Below are 20,564 nucleotides of genomic sequence, written 5' to 3' on the forward strand. Positions count from 1 at the left end.
TTCTTTAATCTAACTACCATTTCCTGAATAAGAGGATGGAAATCTTGTATAGTTCCCTAAGGATAACCATTGGTCTGTCAAAGTGGGTTTGTAGGAGATATGTCAAACTGCTATGTATTGGGTTTAACACATTTTATGCTACAAGGCGCATTCTAACCCATCATAGGAGCGTTGGTAGACGAACGTTCTAAGGGCAAGTAGGCACACGCACTTTCAACTGTCAACTGTCAACTGTCAACGGTCAGTTCATGCTCAGGTTTATTATTGTGTGTCCAGTCAGTTTGGTTCTTGTGTTCCTATGAGTGAGCTGTTGTCACTGACAAATGTTGAATAAACTTAGTTGAGGAATATATACAGTGGTACCTCGGGTTAAGTACTTAATTCGTTCCGGAGGTCCGTACTTAACCTGAAACTGTTCTTAACCTGAAGCACCACTTTAGCTAATGGGGCCTCCTGCTGCTGCCGTGCCGCCGGAGCCCAATTTCTGTTCTTATCCTGAAGCAAAGTTCTTAACCTGAAGCACTATTTCTGGGTTTAGTGGAGTGTGTAACCTGAAGCGTATGTAACCCGAGGTACCACTGTACTGCCTTGGGCTTTTGACTTTTTCCAAACATTTAATATTGGCGACGAAGGTGGGATGGATGAGCTCCTGCCAGCTGCCAGAGGCCCAAGACTGCACATCAGACCTCTACCTCCTGCCTTGCAGTAAGTGCAACCTCACTGCCACGCTGGACTCAGCAAATAGTCCCGGAAACGAGACCGTGCCTGCCGCGTCTTCGCAACCACCCACAATCGCAAAAGAGACTGCTCCAGGTCCAATGATAGCTACCAGTCATAGTCGGCCGCTACCGGACTTCGATATGAGCCATCCTGCAGAATGGGCGCAGTGGCTCCGCCAAATAAGGAGCTACGTCCAACTACAAGGCTTCACTAGGGAGGCAGACAAGGTGGATGTGCTACTGACGGTGCTGGGAAGTTCCGCCATCACTCTACTGGAAGGTCTGATGGCACCCAGGGCATGCACTTTCGATGAGCTGACACAAGCTATGACAAGACACCTCGCGCCTCAGCCACCTAAAAACCACCGCCACTACGACTTTGTGCACAGAGAGCAACAAGCGCAAGAGTCAGCGAGTGAATACACCTTGGTTCATGCTACAGCACAAGGACGCACTAATATTTCAGGTAGGAACATCTCGACTTCCAAGGTTCTGCTATCAGAAACAATTTGCTGCCGCCGGTTCCTTTGAAGCAGTTTCTCCCTGACTAGATCCTGATGAGCAGGATCCACACCTAGTGTAAATGGCAAGCGTTTAACAGAGACCTTTAAAGGGAACCTACTTTAAAATGCAATGGCACAAATGTTTTATTCATGTTCCAAAGACAGTCATGTGCATGATCAGTGTCTTTTGAGTTATGTCAATTTTAGCTGACAAAGGTTCATGGTTGAGTACAGCATTCTGCTGCACTCCTGTTTAAATAAGGGATATTTTGTAAAGCCAGAGGCTGTGTGGTCTCAGGAGACGTGGGATTGTGACTAGACAGACACAGTAGTTTTGTGGATGTTAAGTTGTAAACTGGAATCTCCCTGCAGAGAAGGAATCTACATTTTAGTCTGTTTTATGAATGAATGAATGAATGAATGAATGAATGAGAAATGCTGTAATTCTGAGGTGGGGAAGCTCAGGCCTCTCTATGTGGCCCTCAGGACTGCTTCCACACCACACCCCCTCCCCAGGCCACCCCTCTCACCAGCTCTGCTTTTCACACTTTTTGAGTATTTTTGCCTGACTGGAATGTGCCCTTGAACTCTGATTGTGCCTTGAACTCTCATCTGGACGGAAAGCTGTGTGTGAGCCTCAGGGCGGGTACCAGGAGCAGGTCCAGAATCAGAGGTAGAAGCTGAGCAAGGTATCAATGAAGGGAACAGTTTATGCAAAGAAACAAAACAGCTCAGGCCCAGTGAGCACAGCAACTCTTCCTAGCAAGTCTTGTCCTAATGTGGCAGTTGCGAGGACAGTTTTCAAGTCTCCTTGTGCCTCAGCTCCTTCCCAAGCAATCTGAGACTCCGACACCTTGTCTGTCTCTACTCTGCCCTCTTCATACCTCTGCCAGTTCTGGGAGACTGGGGTGGGGTGGGGAGGAGCTGGTTACAGCAGGAGGGGGGGGGGGACTCCTTGACTTCTTCAGCAGCCTGCCTGATCTCTGCCTCTTGGCCTCCCTCTTCTCCTGCCTCAGCTTCTGCCTCTGATTCTGGACTGCTCTCTGCCACAGCCTCTTCCTGCTCACTAAACCCTGTTACCTCTTCAGCTTCTGACACCTCCTCCAGCCTGCTCCCTTTTCTCTCTTTGACCACTCATCGCTGTTCCACCACCACTCCCCAAGCACTGAGCCTTCTTCCCTTGGAGGTTCCCTAGCCCTGCCACTTCTCGGCAGCCAGCCAGTCCGTGGCAGTCCGTGTAGGCAGAAAATTGCCTAGCGTATCATTTACATGATGTCCCGCCCACTTTTGCCCCTGGCCCCACCCATCAACGACACCTCAGAAAGTTGCCCAGAGGAGAATGAGGCCCTCGAAGACTCCAGGTTCCATCCCTGGCATCAAATGTGAAGAATTACCACCAGGAGGGGTTAAAATTCTCCTGCCCAGAAACCTAGAGAACTGCTGGCAGTCTGAAGAGACAATGCTGGGCTAAACAAAGCGGTGGTTTGACAGATTAATTTGATTAAGGGTTGTAGCAATAACGCAGTACACGCATGTCTTTACAAGCCTTTTGCTCTTATCCTGGCAGCAGGTCACGAAAACAACCTACGGCATGCGGCTCTGTTGTTCTCTTTGGAGTATTCCAACAAGCCCTACAGTGGTGTGAACTGAGGATGGCAATAACGCTCTCCTCAGCGGAGGGATATTTGCATTCCTTGTCAAGTACTGCTGGTGTCTCTGTGGGATTCCATTTCTGTTCTGTTATTATAGTGCTTTCTGAAGTCGGTGGTTAATATTAACTGACAGGGCCAACTGAGAATGTTGGGCTTCCCCATTACGGCTAATGAAGCAAAATACTAATTGAGGCACCGACTGCTTCCTTGTACTTAATTGCATTACGGCATCTCAACTTGGCTTCACCACGAATTCCAGGGCCTGTTGATGTACAGTGGTACCTCGGGTTAAGAACTTAATTTGTTCTGGAGGTCCGTTCTTAACCTGAAACTGTTCTTAACCTGAGGTACCACTTTAGCTAATGGGGCCTCCCGCTACCGCCATGTGATTTCTGTTCTCATCCTGAAGCAAAGTTCTTAACCCGAGGTACTATTTCTGGGCTAGCGGAGTCTGTAACCTGAAGCGTCTGTAACCTGAAGCGGCTGTAACCCGAGGTACCACTGTAAGGCAAGGAACATGCAGGCTATGTTGTGCTCCTTGAAGAAAAGGTAGGATATAAAACAAAATGGTTGGGTCTGTGATTATTACGCCTCCAAATGTGTCATGAACAGAACCTTTAGAAAAAGAAAACTGAAAAACGATCACAGCTTAATTGAATTTTAAATGAAATATCAGAAGTTCAGATTTGTCAAGCCAAATTGAAAACACAGTCCTTCAATATGTCTGGCTGCACAAGCTCATTGAGACGAATGGACACTTTCCAATCACAGTTAAGGCCTGAAATGAAGGGTTTTCCCCTGTGTTAAAAATATGGGGAGGCAGCAGATTTTGTCCCCGCCCCCGCCCCCACCCCCTCCACTACTGTCCTCTAGTGCTGATGGGGCATGGCAGCCATTCATTGCTCCGAATTGGCTATGCTCACCCATGTCAAGATTTGCACAGGAGAAGGTCCTGGTGAGCTGTGCCCTTAAGGGTTTAAACTCGCTCAGTCATTGCATCTCCTCCAAAAGTAATGTGGAGCGACTTGCAGATCTTACCATGATTTACTCTTTAGCATGGTCAGGGAAAGGTTGGCCTGAGACGTTACCTTAATGGGCAATCTCTCTGCAAGGCAGGTTCCCACCTTAGCAAAGTCACTACAATAAGGAGTCCGGAGAAAAGGAAAGGAAATCTTGATAACAGCTTCCTGAGGAAACTGAACAAAAACAGTATATAATTTGAGGAGAAAGAAACAGAGAGTTTTTGTCTTTCTTATTTCGGTCCTTGTTCAGAGATGGGATGTATAGGACCCAACATACACCAGCAAACATCTTGTCAGTCTGCCTGGTTGCTAAGCAACACCTCCCCAATTCCTGGAAAACCCAGATGTATGGCAAGTTGGGCTATTTTTTTTTTATCTTTAAAAATTAAAGAAAAGCCCCTGAAATCTCAACAACTTCAACCAAAAAGAAAAAAGAAGAGGTTCAACATCTCTGTCTGGATTTTCACTTTTGGGAATATGCCAACCCTACTTTAACACTAGCAGAATTAGCCCTTAAATTACATACTTAAATGATCTCTGCTGCTGCATTTCCACCTCCCTCCACAACACAGAGAACCCACCACCAGAGAAGAAAATCAGCTGGCAATGGGAAAGTAACCACCAGCAAGGGGAAATCATTCGGGGGGCCTTCAAAGCATCTGGTTTACTTTTGGGGGTCCTGCTGCTATTTTTGAGACTTGCATTTTCCATCTACTTGCCAGTCTGCTCCCCCATGCTTAGCATATACTCTGTGTGTGTGTGTGTGTGTGTGTGTGTGTGTGTGTGTGTGTAAACACACATGTATAAATGAATAAACAGCTATCATAAAAATCTGTAATCCTCTCATTTGGAAGAAAACTAAGCCCTGTAGATTTCTTCATCCTCAGACGTGGAGAGACTGTAGCAATATGCTTTTAAAAATTATTATGTATTTTAATACATTCATATCTCGCCTTTCTCCCATGATGGGGCTCAATGTGGTATTTCCTGGTTGCCTCCCATCCAAGCACTGACCAAACCCAGACCTGCTTAGCTTCAGCAAGGTTTCTGCATCATGTTTGCTCAGTCCATGCCCTTTGTTATTCTTTCAAATGAAGTCATAGCTATGCTTTCCATTAACGAAAAAGCAACCAGGTGCCTGAAGCGTTTCGCCTGTTCCTTAGCTTTGACATTTTGACAATATGCTTCTTGTGCGTGTTGATATTATATGAATTGCCTCCATCAACAACTACAACAATTAAAACAAACTTCTTTGTTTTTTGGCTCTCCCCTCCCCCAAAGAATCCCACCTTGCTAACATTTTGGGGTGTGGGCGGAACTAGAAATACATGCAGGCAGCTCTTTATTGATCCCACTTTCTGTAGGGTTTCCCCCCTGAATCAATTACATTTTAATTTCATTTTGCTGAGCTCCGATTTATAATGCAGTCTTTGCTTCCCTGCATTTACATCTGTCAAGGACCTGCTTGGTGATGTATAATTTAGCAGTGCTCCTTTGAAGACAATGATTAAAAAAAAACGCACTCAAGGTGCAGCCCAAATCCTCTTTTGAATAATAAGTTCACAGCTTTGCCTTAACTGTAATTCAGGCGTCTAACATGATTTTCACCTTGAATTACCACAATCTCCTTCTTAATGAACCGAAGGACAGAGATGTGAGTTAAACATTCCTAGCATTTCCTCCAGAGCCACTGCCATGCTCTTTGCTTCCCATTAGGTGTCAGTGCAGACCAACGCAATAGGATGCCACTAAATATGCTTTTCTCCTTTATAAAAATGCGTCTAGGCGCACTTTACGTCTGAAGACTATGTGACGCACCTATCGCCATGTCAGCTGGGGAGGGGAGACTGCCCTTATACAGTAACCCCCCCTAAAGCAGGCTGCATCCAAGGCCAGCTGAATACAGGCCTGTAGCTCAGGCATAGTGCTTACCGTATTTTTTGCTCTATAAGACTCACTTTTTTCCTCCTAAAAAGTAAGGGGAAATGTGTGTGCATCTTATGGAGCGAATGCAGGCTGCTCAGGTATCCCAGAAGCCAGAACAGCAAGAGGGATCGCTGCTTTCACTGCACAGCGATCCCTCTTGCTGTTCTGGCTTCTGAGATTCAGATTTTTTTTCTTGTTTTCCTCCTCCAAAAACTAGGTGCGTTTTGTGGTCTGGTGCGTCTTATAGAGCGAAAAATACGGTATTTCGCATGCAAAAGGTCCCAGCTTTAATCCTCAGCATCTCCAGCTAGGGCTGGCAGGAGAGACTTCTGTCTGAAAACCTGGACAGCTGCTGCCAGTCAGTGTAGACAATACTAAGCTATATAAACCAATGGCAGAAGGCAGCATCTCATGTTCCTGTGAACATTTACTTATTTATTTGCTTTTGGGGAGAGTGGCAAATGCCTTCCTCAGTCAAGGCATCAATAATACCCAAGGCTGGCCCCTGAGACAGAAAATCCCATAAGCATCTCTCCCTGCCCTCAGCAAATAAAAACAGAACAGAAAAAATAATTAACAATTTGATACATGGGCGTAGCCAAGGGGGGGTGGCAGGCAGGGGCAGCTGCCCCCCAATCAATAGAATTTTTTAAAAAATACATAGCAAACTGAGGTTCTGCACCCCCCCAACAAAAGGTCTGCCCCCCCCCAACAAAAATCCTGGCTACGCCCATGATTTGATGCCCTCTAACGATGCCCGAAGTCAGTTGCCTGAGGCGGCTTTCTCACCCTAAGGAGATGGGAGTAAAAATATGAAATGATCCAGTGGTAGGAACTGAATGTATACAGTGCTTTGGGGGGGAGCACATAGGGGTACGCATACCCCTAAGCCAGTGTGGTGTAGTGGTTAAGAGCGGTAGTCACGTAATCTGGGTAACCGGGTTCGCGTCTCCGCTCCTCCACATGCAGCTGCTGGGTGACCTTGGGCCAGTCACACTTCTGTGAAGTCTCTCAGCCTCACTCACCTCACAGAGTGTTTGTTGTGGGGGAGGAAGGGAAAGGAGAATGTTAGCCGCTTTGAGACTCCTGAAGGGGAGTGAAAGGCGGGATATCAAATCCAAACTCTTCTTCTTCTTCTTCTTCTTTGTGAATCTAAGTTTGGCCTCACTGAGGGGCAGTATTTCAATATGAATAGGAAAATGAGAGTACCCCTAAACATTTTTTTAAGAAAAAAAGCACTGAATATATATACTTTGTTGCAAGGAACTATTACGATCCTGAATGGTCTGGCCTGCAAACTGCATCTCAAAGGAAGGAAAAGAGTTATATTAACCTTTCCTAAACCACTGGAAAATTGAATTGTAAAACCATTTAAGCCACACACCACCCTCGCCCTCATTCAGGTGGCATTAAGTGTCTTCCTTTCTCTACCAAAGTGTTTGTGACTTGACTTTTCAAAATGCACCCACCTGACCTTATGTTCTTGGTGCGTCTCAAGGACCAACCAGCCTTTGATGTTGCAGCCCTTGAATGAGCAGTCATCCGGTGCTTTTTTTCCAAGAATCTAGTCTATTTTGTAGGAGCAAAATGGACAGAAAACAAAGGCAGGCAGGCCTGTGTCTTGGAACCAGGACGAGCGACAGGTTGCTTTTTTGCAGAGAAGCCAAAAATGTTCATTTCCCCTCCTTGTTTGGGGGGGGGGATGTATTTGCTGACGTTCTGCTGAAGACTTCACCTGCACAGAGTCATGTCACAGGCCCAGAAGCCCAAATGCATGTGTCCAGTTTGATACAGACTGCTGAACCAAAAGGTTTAGTGGTAGTATGAGAATATATTGTGCCGTTGTTCAGTGGAGAGCTGATGGGAAGCAACAAACTGGCCTCTGCCACTAGCTAGGGCCTCAAGATCACCCCTCCTCCCGGTCTTCTCCCTCTTCTCCCTCTGACCCCTCATCATTATCCCACCACCAACCCCTTGGTTCTGAGCCTTCTTCCCTTGGGAGTTCCCCAGTGGGTTACTATCACCATTCCTCTGCGTCCAACCAGTCCATGACACCAGCCACACCTCTGAAAGCGAGTAAGGAAACTTTCCTGGGATTCCAAAAAGGCAGGCAAGTGAGTCAGATTAGCACCAAAGGGAGCTCTTATCCTGCCCCATGGGCCTCAGAGCCCTGACCCACAGGCTTCAGGAATCTCTGGTTGCCCTAAGTGTGCCTAAGTGTGCACTCTTCCCACCTGGGATCAAATCTACACTTCCAGGTGTCATAAGAAAGCTGCAGAGATAGTGCAGGATAGTGCACACCCCGGAAATGATCTCTTTCAGCTTCTGCCTTCTGGAAGAAGGTACAGGGTTATAAAGACTAGGACTAGCCGCCTGAGAAACAGTTTCTATCCAAATGTGATTTTAAACATAGTGTAAGGTAGTCTGTCTCTTTGGGAGTATATTGTATTTTATTTTGGGGTATCAGAGTTTTTAGGGGGCTAACCAGGCTGGGATAGCAGGCTTGTTGGTTTTTGAATGTCCGATGTAGATTTTGTCAATTTCGTTGTTCTATATGGGACAATGACAATAAAGATTATCGTATCAGTTGCTCACTTAGGCAGCCTGCCTACTCCACCTTCCTGCATAAATAGCTAGATTAACTTATTTAGTTTCCTTGCGTTGCAGGGGGTTGGACTAGATGACACTTGTGGTCCTTTCTAACTCTACAATTTTATGATTCTTATTTATTGTGTGTGTATATATATATATATACACACATACACACACACACCACCCTATACCTGGAGGTCTCAGGGCGGTTCACAGAAAAAGAAATCAAAATATAAAACGACAAAATATATAATCAAAATAAAAACAACCACCCAATATCCCCCCCCCCCCAGATCACAGTTTTGGGCATCCACCTCATCTAGCTTTGACAATTCTTTTCTGTCCCTGTTTATTTACCCAAAAGCTATGAGCAAAGTTCATCTCCTCACTTTACACGTGACAACAATGCTCTTTCTGAGAGCCAAAGGGCATCCTCAAGTAGCTTTCTAAATGGAATTATTTCAGGATGAACAATATTTGTTCATTTTATCCTACCCACTTTCAAGTGTGATCATTTCAAGGTACCAAAAAAACCCCACATATGGGCTAGATTGTTTAGCCTCTCAGCAAGTAGGTGATCCATAGGAATGTTTGAAACAGGCAACAGTCTTAAGAGTTACAAGCTGTTGGGATGGGTGTTGATTTTATTTTCTATTTTTTTACAAGTGTCAACTTATCATATTATCATCTTGATTTATTACTGGCCCTTTGTCCTAAGTTCCCAGGGCAGGACACCACAATTTAAAACACAACATTAAAATCAGTTTAAAACAAATGACAAAAACAGTGTGGGGTAGATCAAATAACATAAGTCAGGGTAAAGATGCATGTTTGGATGTTCTGTGCTCTGGTAATGATCTATTTTTATTATAGAAGTCACAATAGCCAATCAATAGGCTTGTGATTTCACTTTGCTTGTCAGCTTCTTCAGATTTATCTATCATCTATCTAGTGCATCTGATACCTTCTTAGATTTCAAAGGACTGTGCAATTGAAACACGCAGAATCTGCTTAATACACTACAGAGGTTGGTACTACCAATATAATTAGAATCACAGGAAACTGAGTAGAGCAGCTCATTTATTTAGTGCTGCTTTTAATGCGTTTACTGACAGATGTGCTTTGCCATATTCCATTGCCTCTTAGTGACAACACACACACATTTTTGTTTTTTAAAAAATCTATTTTATTCCACTTCATTATTCTAGCTGGATCATTAATTCTGTCACCTCCTGGAGGTAAATAACTACACAGCCACCCTGAGATTTCAGTGGCCTGTGAATTGCTTTTCCCCTAGCCCCCTTCCTTAGAATTTCTCTTGTAATGTAATAACTAGGCTTTTCTGTTTTGCAGAGGAATGTGGATGGACTTTTGTATTCCTTGATTGATTGCTTAATAGCCCCTGATGGGCTGCTAGGACCTTCTTTCACAAGGTGTGTTTGGGCGGGGTGGAGACTGAGCTGTTTTAACTATCTTACTGAGGGTTTTCACCATTATTTAATGCTGCCATTGCTGGCACTTGGCTCTCTGTGTTTTGTGTTCTGATGGGTGGATTATATTTTCCTGTTCAGCTGTATTTTGTCAAGAAAGTTTGCAAGCCTGCTTGGAGGACCTAGTTTTATGTTAAACGTTGTAAATAAATAACGTGTGCTTGTGTGAATGAATCCTTTGGATGTCCAGGGGCCATCTCTGGGAGTGGGGGTTTCTGTCGTCAGGTTTCACTCCTCCACCCATATCCGTTTAACGCCATGGCTTTCCCCAAAGAATCCTGGGAACTGTGGTTCCTCTACGGCGCCAACTTCACACTTCTCAGCACCCTCAACAAACTACAGTTCTCAGGATTCTACATGAGTATGAAAGAAGTGTAGGACTGCTTTAGGTTAATGGGGTGGATGTGAGGGGTGCTAATTTTGGACTTTATGACCTGCAACATGGCTACTATACATCCTAGGAGTTAAAGGAGGCTGGGGCCCTCTTTGCCATGTGCTTTATTGATGAGCCCCTTTCAATCCCTTCCACAGAAAGCGACACAAAGACTAGAAGAACTTGCTGAGGGGAAGAAAGGGTGGTAAAGACAGAAAAGGGAGAGAAGGCTGGGTATAGGGCTGTGCAAGCTGAGGAAACTAGTTTTGGACCTCTAACTGCAACGTTTTTTAAAACAACAACAACATAATTTCAAGTTTTACATAATTGGTTGGAAAATAAACGGGGAAAACAGAACCTAAAACAGACATCATTGTTCTGATAAGACAAAAATATGATTTATTATTTCCATTTCCATTATGTGAGAATAATACCCTTTCCAGTGTGGGGCTTACTGCTATGGGGCATTTGAAGCTTGATACACCTTAGGGCATCAGCGTGTCTTAATATGGCCTTGTCCTGTGCCAAATAGCTTACCACAACCTCATTCTGAGATTTAACTCCTCATCTTGAATACTCAGGGCAGGAGGAGGCTATGACCCTGAACCCTGTTGCCCCCTCGCCCATCACCATCCTAGTCATCCAACACTCATGTCAGTAAGCCGTGTTCATGAAATAAAAACAATAAAACCAAAAGTCCAAACACCACCAAAGAAAAGAACTTTAACTTGCCCCAAATGCCAGTGGCAATATCCTGGGTTGGATTCCAGTACTGTGTGTGCTTTTGTCCCACTGAAATCAGTGGGACCTAAAACATGACTAGCAGGAGAATCCTAAGCATGCCTACTCAAAAATAAGACATAGTAAATTAAATGGGGCGTACTCCCAGGTAGGGGGTTAGGAATGCAGCCTAACCTGCCCCATTACCTTCAACAGTACTGCACTGATTTAAGTCCTACTGGATTCAACCATCTGGTATCTTACCACATCTTATCAGAGATAGCTACAACGTGAGAAAATGTAATTCTGCAATTCCCACTCCAACCCAGTCTAAAATAACTATATTTTTAAAAAAACAACCTTTGGGTTTCCTCAAAGTTTCTCATACCTCTGCCTGAGAATGAACCTGAATTCACTTCAGATTTTGCTTTAGACAAAAACTTGTGACAACCAAGGGATATGCAGGACACACAGAAATATTGCTAGTCTTAATGTAATTCTTCCAGCCTAGCACAATTTGTGTGTGTGTGTGAGAAAGAACTCCCAAGTAAAATTTGCTTTAAAATACATTCTATGAGAAGCAGTGGTGGCAATCCTGTTAAAAACTGAGATTTTTAATGCAATATATTTTAGTAATACTGTCTTTCAGGAGCGAACGTTGCTCATTGTTCATGTAGGAGTTGGGGCGGGGGGGGGGGGGGAAGACTGGTGAAGATGTACTGTATGAGATCTATGACTATCATTGTTGCTTCATCCTGTAGAACCAGTATTTCCAGCAGCTATTACCTACTAGGGAGGATTCTCAAACTGGCATGATTGTACCATATGGGAGTGTAAACTGCAGAAAAGAAAGGGTGTTTGAGGGCACAGCAGTTCTTTGCTGACTGGCTTGCACTTCTGACACAGTGGAGCCATGATAGGGATCACTTATTGATTCCCCATCTCTTGAATTTTGATTTCAGTCACTGATACTTGGTTTTTCACTTGCCGGCATTTACAAAGCTGACGTATTCTAGCATTTAGGCTTCAGGCCATCTATGTGCCAGGTTGCAATACCTTTAGTAAGGGAAAGCAACCAGTCAGAAGCTGGTGCTGAACTGCAGATTGCTGGCTAAAATCAGTTCAAGTTCTGCCTCAAAAGTAGACTCAGTACTATGGCCTTGGGCACATAAGCAAGCGCAGAACTTTTCTAAGACAACGTTGATTCTTAAGATACAAATGAAGAAAGATTGCTTCATAAAATATTTTACAAAGCCCCATCAATATACATGTGTTTTACAATATCAACATACGTAAAACAAAAACTAACCAAAACCACCAGATTACTGCCTCCAGAAGTCTCCAATATGGATGAGAGAGGGAGGAACATGAACTGGGAGAATAGATTGATATGAAATGTAAATACATTTAACACCACAAATGTCCCTTGTAACTTTATGTATTTTGTGTTTCATTTTGCATTTTTATGTTGTGAAGCGCCCTGTGATCTTTGGATGAAGGGCAGTTTTCAAATTAAATAAATATTCTTTTGTATTCTGTTGGAAGCCGCCCAGAGCGGATGGGCAACTCAGTCACATGGGCAGGGTACAAGAAATTAAAATAACAACAACAACAATTTCTTCCCTCTAGTTCATGGGTAAGCAAACTAAGGCCTGGGGGCCGGATCCGGCCCAATCGCCTTCTAAATCTGGCCCCCTGGTGGTCTGGGAATCAGCATGTTTTTACATGAGTAGAATGTGTGCTTTTATTTAAAATGCACCTCTGGGTTATTTGTGGGGCATAGGAATTTGTTCATTATCCCCCCCCAAATATGGTCCGGCCTCCCACAAGGTCTGAAGGACAGTGGACCAGCTCCCTGCTGAAAAAGTTTGCTGAGCCCTGCTCTAGTTACCCTTCTTTCCCTCCTCTCCTTTTGTTGACTCTGGCCAGAGTGTTGAAATTTAGACTAAAATTATTCATGTAGGGACCTGCCCTTTTGCTTTTGTTACATGGTAGAGCACTGCTATACTGATCGAGCTATATAAAGTAACTATGATGAGGATTTCAACAGTCTCCTAGGTAGGGTTGGAGGGGAGAGGGCCAGTGCCCTCGTCAACAGTTTCATCGAGGGCCCTCCTTTATTTTATCCCATATATGTGAATGGAATTAATTCTTATGGGGCAAAGTAAAGTCCAGAAAGTCCAATGAGAGTTAAGAGTTCTTAACCAGCTTGCCCTTGCCCATTATTGGACGTTCTCCACTTTGACCACACTCAGGTTCTTAGAATCACAGAATTGTAGAGTTGGAAGTGACCACAAAGGATCATCTAGTCTAACTCCTTGCAATGCAGGAATCTTTTTGCCCAATGTGGGGCTTGAACCCAGGACTCTAAGATCAAGAGTCTCTTGTTCTACCGACTGAGTTACGTTGCTAGGTTAGAGACTCAGACTATATACAATATTGGTCCACGCTAAAGCCAAATCACAGGAAGAAAAGGAGTTAAATGGCAGCAGAAGCTTGTGCATTTAGAGACGAGAGAACAATCAGAAGTTTGGGGCTGGATTAAATATTAAGCACATAATTAAGGCATCAAGGGAAGGGAAACACCCCAGACATTTTCCAATGCCAGATTTACCACGGACCCTGTGGTGCAGCTGAAAATAAACATTATTTATACAAATATAGAAAAAGAAACATTTTCCATCTTACTCTAGGTTGTTTTATTTTGAAAAATAAAATTGTATTTTATGGTTTAATATTGTTTATACAGTTGCACCTTGGAAGTTGAATGGAATCCATTCCGGAAGTCCATTCAACTTCCAAAATTTTCGAAAACCAAATTGTGTCTTCTGATTGGCTCCAGGAAGCTTCTGCAGCCAATCAGAAGCTGCGGAAACCCCATTGGACATTTGGGTTCCAAAAGCATGTTTGCAGAGACTTCCGGGTTAGCGCCTCCGGCAATGGTGGATTTCCTCTGACCGGGAGGAATCCGCTTCGTGGAAATCAGGGTCTGGACCGCCACGGCGAGGCGGAGACCCATCAAAAACCACAGGCGGGAGAAGCCTGTGGACGTGGGATTCGGCTGGCACCTTTTGCGCCTCCCCTACTCGCGGGGAAACCCGGTTTCGGGGATCCGGAGCGACGTGGGGTGAGCGGCGCGGTGCTTCGAATTGACTGCTCTTTTCACGGAGTGAAGCCGCATTGCTGTTGCCGGAGTGCGCTGACTTTTTCCTGTGGACAATTGGACTTTAAACAACTACCCGTGAGTAGAACGGAAAATTGGATTATTAAACATCTTAATTTGGCACCGAAGCGGGAAGGTTCCAAACAGGAAATCCGCCTTCTGCTTTTGTAAATAGATTGAAGCAAAGACATTGCAAGCCAAAGTCTGGAAAGTCTTTTGTAAAGGGTTAAACCTCCATCGGCTAAAATTACTAAACCCCCCTTGGAAGCAGGAGAAGAGGGGGGAAATTTCAGATTGTTTAAGCCTGCAGGAGAGAGAGTGAAGAAAGATAAATTACCACTGTTTTGAACCTGGGAACGGGCTGCCAGGAAGCGACGTTTTGGGAAAGTTCATTGACTGTGAATAAGACGTATGTTGACAGATAGTTAAATAAGAGAAACATATTGATTCCAATGTTTCCTTTTGCACTTAAAAGGAGCAAAATATATGAAAATCGAAAATAACTTTGTTGCTGGACCTGCTTGTAAAAGGACGGATACAAATAGAAATTGTTTCCCCTAGAGGGAGCTTTTGAAACTGTTGCAGGAGTGGAATTCTCCAGCTGCAGAGATTAAAGACCTTGAGAATTAGACATTGACCTTGGACAAGAATGTGGACAGAAGAAGCCTTAGTGATTGCTTTTTGCAAGACAAGTGCCTTATTGGAACAGCTTCATGAGAAGACGGATGTGATGATTACTAAAATTGACAATTTTGGACAAAAAATGACTGATTTGGGACAAAAAGTGAATACCTATACAGAAACTACTCAGGAACCGACCCAGGAATCTGTTTTGACATGGCAAGCTGTGGAGAAGATAAAGGAGGAGGTTGTAGTTGAACCTCAAGTAATAAAAGTGGAGAGAGCCTCGGCCTTGTATGAACATAAGCTGTTGTTTTTGATGACCCAATCTGGAGAAAGCCAGATTTGGAGAGATGGAGAACCGCTTGGATTGGAGAAGGAAAGTTGGATAGATCCCCTTATGCAGGGACGTTCTGGCCTTTGGGATCTGGTTTTGGGCCAGGGGGAGATTGGAGTGGTGGGGGCCTTCAACTGTGGAGGGATTTTGAAACATGCTCTGAAATATTCTTTGGATTTTAGTTCTGACTATGGAGAATGGGCTGACCTGTCGAGAAGGGATAAAGACATTGTTAGGCTGGAGTCTCCCCGAGATCTACTCCTCAGTGTTAAAGGAAGGAAATTAAGAACAAGATCAGCAGAAGACAAAGTAAAGTGCAGGTATAAATATGAAGAAGATCTGTAGAAGGGACATGGAAGAGAGTTAAGTGCCTCGGACAGAAGGTCACCAGGTTGATGGACTATATGGAATGGATGGAAAGGACTGACAGAACCCGAGAGACGGTGGATGAAGATTGGAAGAAAGTTTTTTATTTTTTTATTTTAGAGAAATACTGTAAAATTAATGAGTGTTAGAAAAATGTTGGAATGAAACTATATGGCTTTAGTAGAAATGTTATAAGGAGTTATGTACAAATAAGTTTTAGGGTTTTTTTAGTGTAAGATAAGGTTAAAATAAATTAAGACAATTAAATGACAGAAAATAGTGAAAGATGGAAAGGATTTGTTGAAATAATTAATAACTAGAATACAAAAAAGGGAGGTGTGAGGAGGTCGATGAAACAAGTTAATGAAAGATAAAGATATGGAAATATTGGATGGGTTTTTAATTGTTTTTGTTTTTATTTTTGCTTTGATGTATTGTGTGCTTTGTTCTTTTTTTATATGTACTGATTGGTATTGTTTAATCTCTTTTTTCTCTCTTTTTCTTACTTTTTTCTGTAATCTTAAACTTTCAATAAATACCAAAAGCATGTTTGCAAACCGGAACAGTCACTTCCGGGTTTGCGGCATTCGAGAGCCAAAACGTCCGAGTTCCAGGGCGTTCAGGACCCAAGGTACGACTGTATTTTGAAATAGATATATATATAGGGAACCAAAATCTTTTAAGTGCTTTGGGCCTCTACAGGTCTTAATCCGGCCCTGGTGGTGTTGTGTGTATGTGTTGTTGTTATTTCCATCCCCATCATTCAGCCCGGACACTGAGGTCCAGCTCCGAGGGCCTTCTGGCGGCTCCCTCACTGCGAGAAGTGAGGTTAAAAGGGAACCAGGCAGATGGCCTTCTCAGTAGTGGCGCCCACCCTGTGGAACGCCCTCCCATCAGATGTCTAGGATATAAACAGCTTTCTGACTTTTAGAAGACATCTGAAGGCAGCCCTGTTTAGGGAAGTTTTTGATGTTTTATCGTGCTTTTAATATTCTGTTGGGAGCCTCCCAGAGTGGCTGGGGAAACCCAGCCAGATGGGTAGGATATAAATAATAAAATTGTTGTTGTTGTTTGCATGCTGCTTTTAATCCAGGGGTCAGCAAGGTTTACCTCGCCTTGGCTAGTTCACTCCAGTGGAGATCCCTGTGGGCCGGATTGTGAGTGTGCGCAGCTGCAATTTCTGGCATCTGCGTCTGCACAGACACAATTTTCGGCGTCTGAGCATGCAGACGTGATTTCTGGCATCGCGGAAGCGAGTTGCCGTGCAGCGCCGGTTTAGTGCAGTGCGAAGGGACTCGCTGTGCGGGTGGCTCGGTTTGGGGGTGGCTTGTGGGCTGGTTAAACGACCCCCGTGGGCCGCTTGTGGCTCATGGGCCTTAGGTTGCCTACCCCTGTTTTACCCCATGGGTCCTTCCCGCAAACCAGAGCAACAACCCATTTCAAACTCAATAAAAAGCAACGCATCCAACAGCCAGACCACAAAAAACAGGGGATATTAAGTAGGTAAGCTGTCAAGGGAGCCCTTGGGCCACTGAGTCAGCACTGCTGCGGTTTGCAGAACTCTCCAGAGGCTCCAAAACGCGTCCCCAAAAAGGGAAGTCACCATGACTGTGCGCGTGCGAGGAGGAGCAGGGGGCGAGGAAAGGAGCTGCAACCAGCCAGACGGAACACCAACTACAAATCCTATCAGCCCTTCGGCTGGCTGGCGCGCGCGCGCACTCGCGGGGGCGCCCGAACACGGCCGGCTGCGGCGCATGCGCGACGTCGCCCGGCTCGTCGGTTGAGCAACGCGGGCCGTGATTGGCCACGGCGGCGGCGGCGACGGAGGGAGGCCGAGTGTGTGAGCGCAGTGACGGAAGGAGCGGGGGGCAAATGGCGGAGAGATGGTCCAGGGCCCTGTTCAAAGAGCAGCCGCACTAGTAGTAGCAGCAGCAGCGGCGGCGGCGATAATCCCGGCGCGGAGGAAGCGGCGGCGCAGCAGCAGCAGCCGGAGGAGGAGGCGGCGGCGGTGGTGGCGGCGGCTCGGCGGCTCCTGCGAAGAGGCGAGGCCGGCGCTCTAGCCCGGCGGCCTGTGAGGAGAGGCGGCCGGAGGAGCCCGAGGCCCCGGGGGCGTCGCCCGAAGGCACCGAGCGAGGGCAGGAAGGAGAGAGCCCGGGAGCCCGGCCGTTGGGAGCGAAGCCGGCGGAGGCCCCGCCACCCCCGTCCCTCTCCACCTACCCCGGCAGGTTTCGTTTCCCCCCCTCCCCTTCCGTTTCTCGGTTGTGGTTGTGCGTTTGTGTGCTCGCTTCCTCGGCCTCGCTGTGGTAAGTGTGGAGAATTAGAGAGAGGCCGAGCGAACTCCCGGAGGCCTATGCCGGGATCTCCGGCGCTGGGTGAGGAGGAGGCGGCGGCGGCGGCCTGCTTTCTCTTCCTCGCCTTCCCACACGACGGGAAGCCTCGCAAGGCCGCAGAAGGCGAGGCGGCCCCGAGGATGAAGCCGGGAGGGAATCCGTAGATAAATATGCGTGTGTACATAAGGAGAGGGGGAGGGTGGAGGCGTTAACTCCGAAGCCCGAATGGCCTGCGTTTCTGTGACTATAAACACCAAGCAAGGGATCTTCTCTCCCTACCCCCCCCCCAAAGCTTAAAAAATACTCCTCCCTGGTTGCCCCCCATGGCACTTAACCGGGATCGGGGGCTGCAATCCCGGGCAGGAGGACTCGGTTCCTAGGGGATCGCGGCGCAAGTGACTCCCGAGGAGACTTGCGCGGCGAATCGGTTCCTGCGACCTGCTTATTTCGAGGGTCTTAACCTGCCGCCCTGCATTTCTCCTCTTCCCCCCCTTCCCTTCGCCCCCAATCGAGAGCCGGGGCGGTTGCGAGCGAGGGGTCCTTGGGGCGATCAGGTGGGTCGGAATCCGAGGCGAGAGAGAGGCGTCGACTCCCAGCGCCGAGGCCTCTTCCGGGGTAAGTGCTGAGGAGGCGACTTTGGCCTCATCCTGGAACGGCCCGCTTCGGCTCGGGATGCTCCCGATCTCGGGGGGCTGTTGCCCAAAGTACGAACTCCTGCCAAGCTCTCTCTTGCGGTCCTGTATCCCCCCTCCCCCAACTCGGACTAGGGTGCGGCTTGGACGCCGCCTCGGGTTCAGAGCCCCCCCCTCCCACCCACCCGTCATTATTTGTAGGGGCCCCTGTCCCGAAACAGTGGCCGCAGTGGCTCTGTTTCCCCGCTTTCCCCTATGGTCGCGCTGGCGCTGTCTGCTCACTTGCAAGTTACATGGGTGGGTGGGGAGCGAGGCGGAAGGACGGTAACAGCCATGAGAAAACCGGAAGGGAAATGACGACATCTTCCATTAACTTGGTGTTTTCATTCGGGATGACACGTTATCCTCATCCTCCCGCCTCTCTATTGCCGTCATAAGGCACCATCGCCCGTGCCTTAAGTTAAAAGGGGGGAGGCCGCCTTTCATGATCTGAGAAGCAGTGCAGGAAAATACATTAAGGCCGTTGAAGCAGGCTATCTTTAAAATGATTGATCAGGTGGCTTTCAATATAAGTTTTTGAACAACCATATGAGCGTAGCGTTAATACTTAATGATGTAGTAAACTTTGCACATTTATATTCTGTGATCTTCTTTTTCACTGTCCCAGCCTTAACTAATATCTTAGTGGTCAGCAAAGAATATGAAAGGGCTAGGTTGTGAGCTGCAAAGTAAAACTGAAGCACTCTTGGAAGAGTAGAAGGCAGAAAGGAGAAGGTGCTTCAGTTGCAAACATTTCAAGGCTAGTTTTTTTCATAGTGTGCTTGATCTGATTCAGAACTTTAGATCAACTTTGGTGTTTGAACTTAAATAGTTCCTAGTCTAATCAAATGAAATGGTAGGGTGGCCCGCCAAACCTTGCTGCAGTACAGCTCTCATCACCATTCACTATGGGTCTTTACTGACTTGGGCTCGTGGGAGTTGAGTCCACCTGGAGGGCTGCAGGTTTCCTCATCTCCACAGTAAAGTAAAACAAGTTATTTACCAGGCAATTTATGCAAGATGCTGTTCTGAAAACTGGTGTGTGTGGCTGAATGTAATTTGTGCTTTAGCAAGTAATACTATTACTGAGCACAATTCAAAGTGTTGGTGCTGACCTTTAAAGCCTTAAACGGCTTCGGCCCAGTATACCTGAAGGAGCGTCTCCACCTCCATCATTCACTGAGGTCCAGGTCTGAGGGCCTTCTGGTGGTTCCCTCACTGTGAGAAGTGAGTTTACAGGGAACCAGCCAGAGGGCCTTCTTGGTAGTGGTGCCCACCCTGTGGAAGACCCATCAGATGTCAAGGAAATAAACAACTATCTGACATTTAGAAGACAGCCCTGTTTAGGGAAGTTTTTAATGTCTGATGTTTTATCGTTTTATTATTATGATTATCATCATCATTAATTTTGTTGAGAGCCACCCAGAGTGGCTGGGGAAACCCAGCCAGATGGGCAGGGTATAAATAAATTATTATTATTACTATTACTATTATTATTATTATTAACCACCCCTATAGCGTAAGTTGACAAGTTGCACCGGTGTATCAATATTTGAATTGCCCCTTTCACCAGCATTTTCTAGTACAGTATGTATGCATATATCATTTGATGGTCTAGTAATAAATCTACCCTGGTTTAATAAAATATTCCACATATTTCAAATAGCAACTTTAAAAAGCTTGAAGAATTAAAATGACAATAGGGTTTTAAAAAGAAACAAATCTTATGATAAGGGCAACAGCGTTTATAAAACAATCTTCTTCTAGTCTTGTGGGCGTAAGGATGCCTATGTTTGAGAGGATGAGATCCACAGCCTTAGGGTATTCCTGAACAATGTATGATACATAGAATGTCAGGATTTTAGTTGTTAGGGATGCTTTTCATGGCTTGATAACAAATCAATCAATACATTATACTTTCTTTTGTCTACTGTATTACCTTCTACAGAACTGTTCTAGACAATTTGAATCTGTGGCTGTTTTTGCAAACACTGACTTAGTTGTGTGTGGGTCTGTAGGGAATTATGTGCTTTGATTGAGATGGGACCATGGGTGTAGCGGGGGGGGGGGACAGCTGCT

At 45.8% G+C, this 20,564-nt stretch overlaps 1 protein-coding gene across 4 annotated transcripts in view; it reads left to right on the plus strand.

The window, feature by feature from the left end:
• The first annotated feature begins 712 nt into the window (after positions 1-712).
• WAPL (WAPL cohesin release factor) overlaps positions 713-20,564 on the plus strand; it is a 58,126-nt gene continuing 38,274 nt past the window's right edge. The window contains exon 1 of one of the 4 annotated variants that reach the window (XM_083502396.1): positions 713-1,185. The gene's annotated coding sequence lies outside the window, so the exon portion shown is untranslated. Of the gene's footprint in view, positions 1,186-17,510; positions 17,788-20,564 lie in introns of those variants that run through there. The other 3 variants (XM_083502397.1, XM_083502395.1, XM_083502398.1) reach the window with 3 other exon arrangements.

Source organism: Podarcis liolepis (genome assembly GCF_965112155.1).
Source record: "Podarcis liolepis genome assembly, chromosome: 5".
NCBI lineage: Eukaryota > Metazoa > Chordata > Lepidosauria > Squamata > Lacertidae > Podarcis > Podarcis liolepis.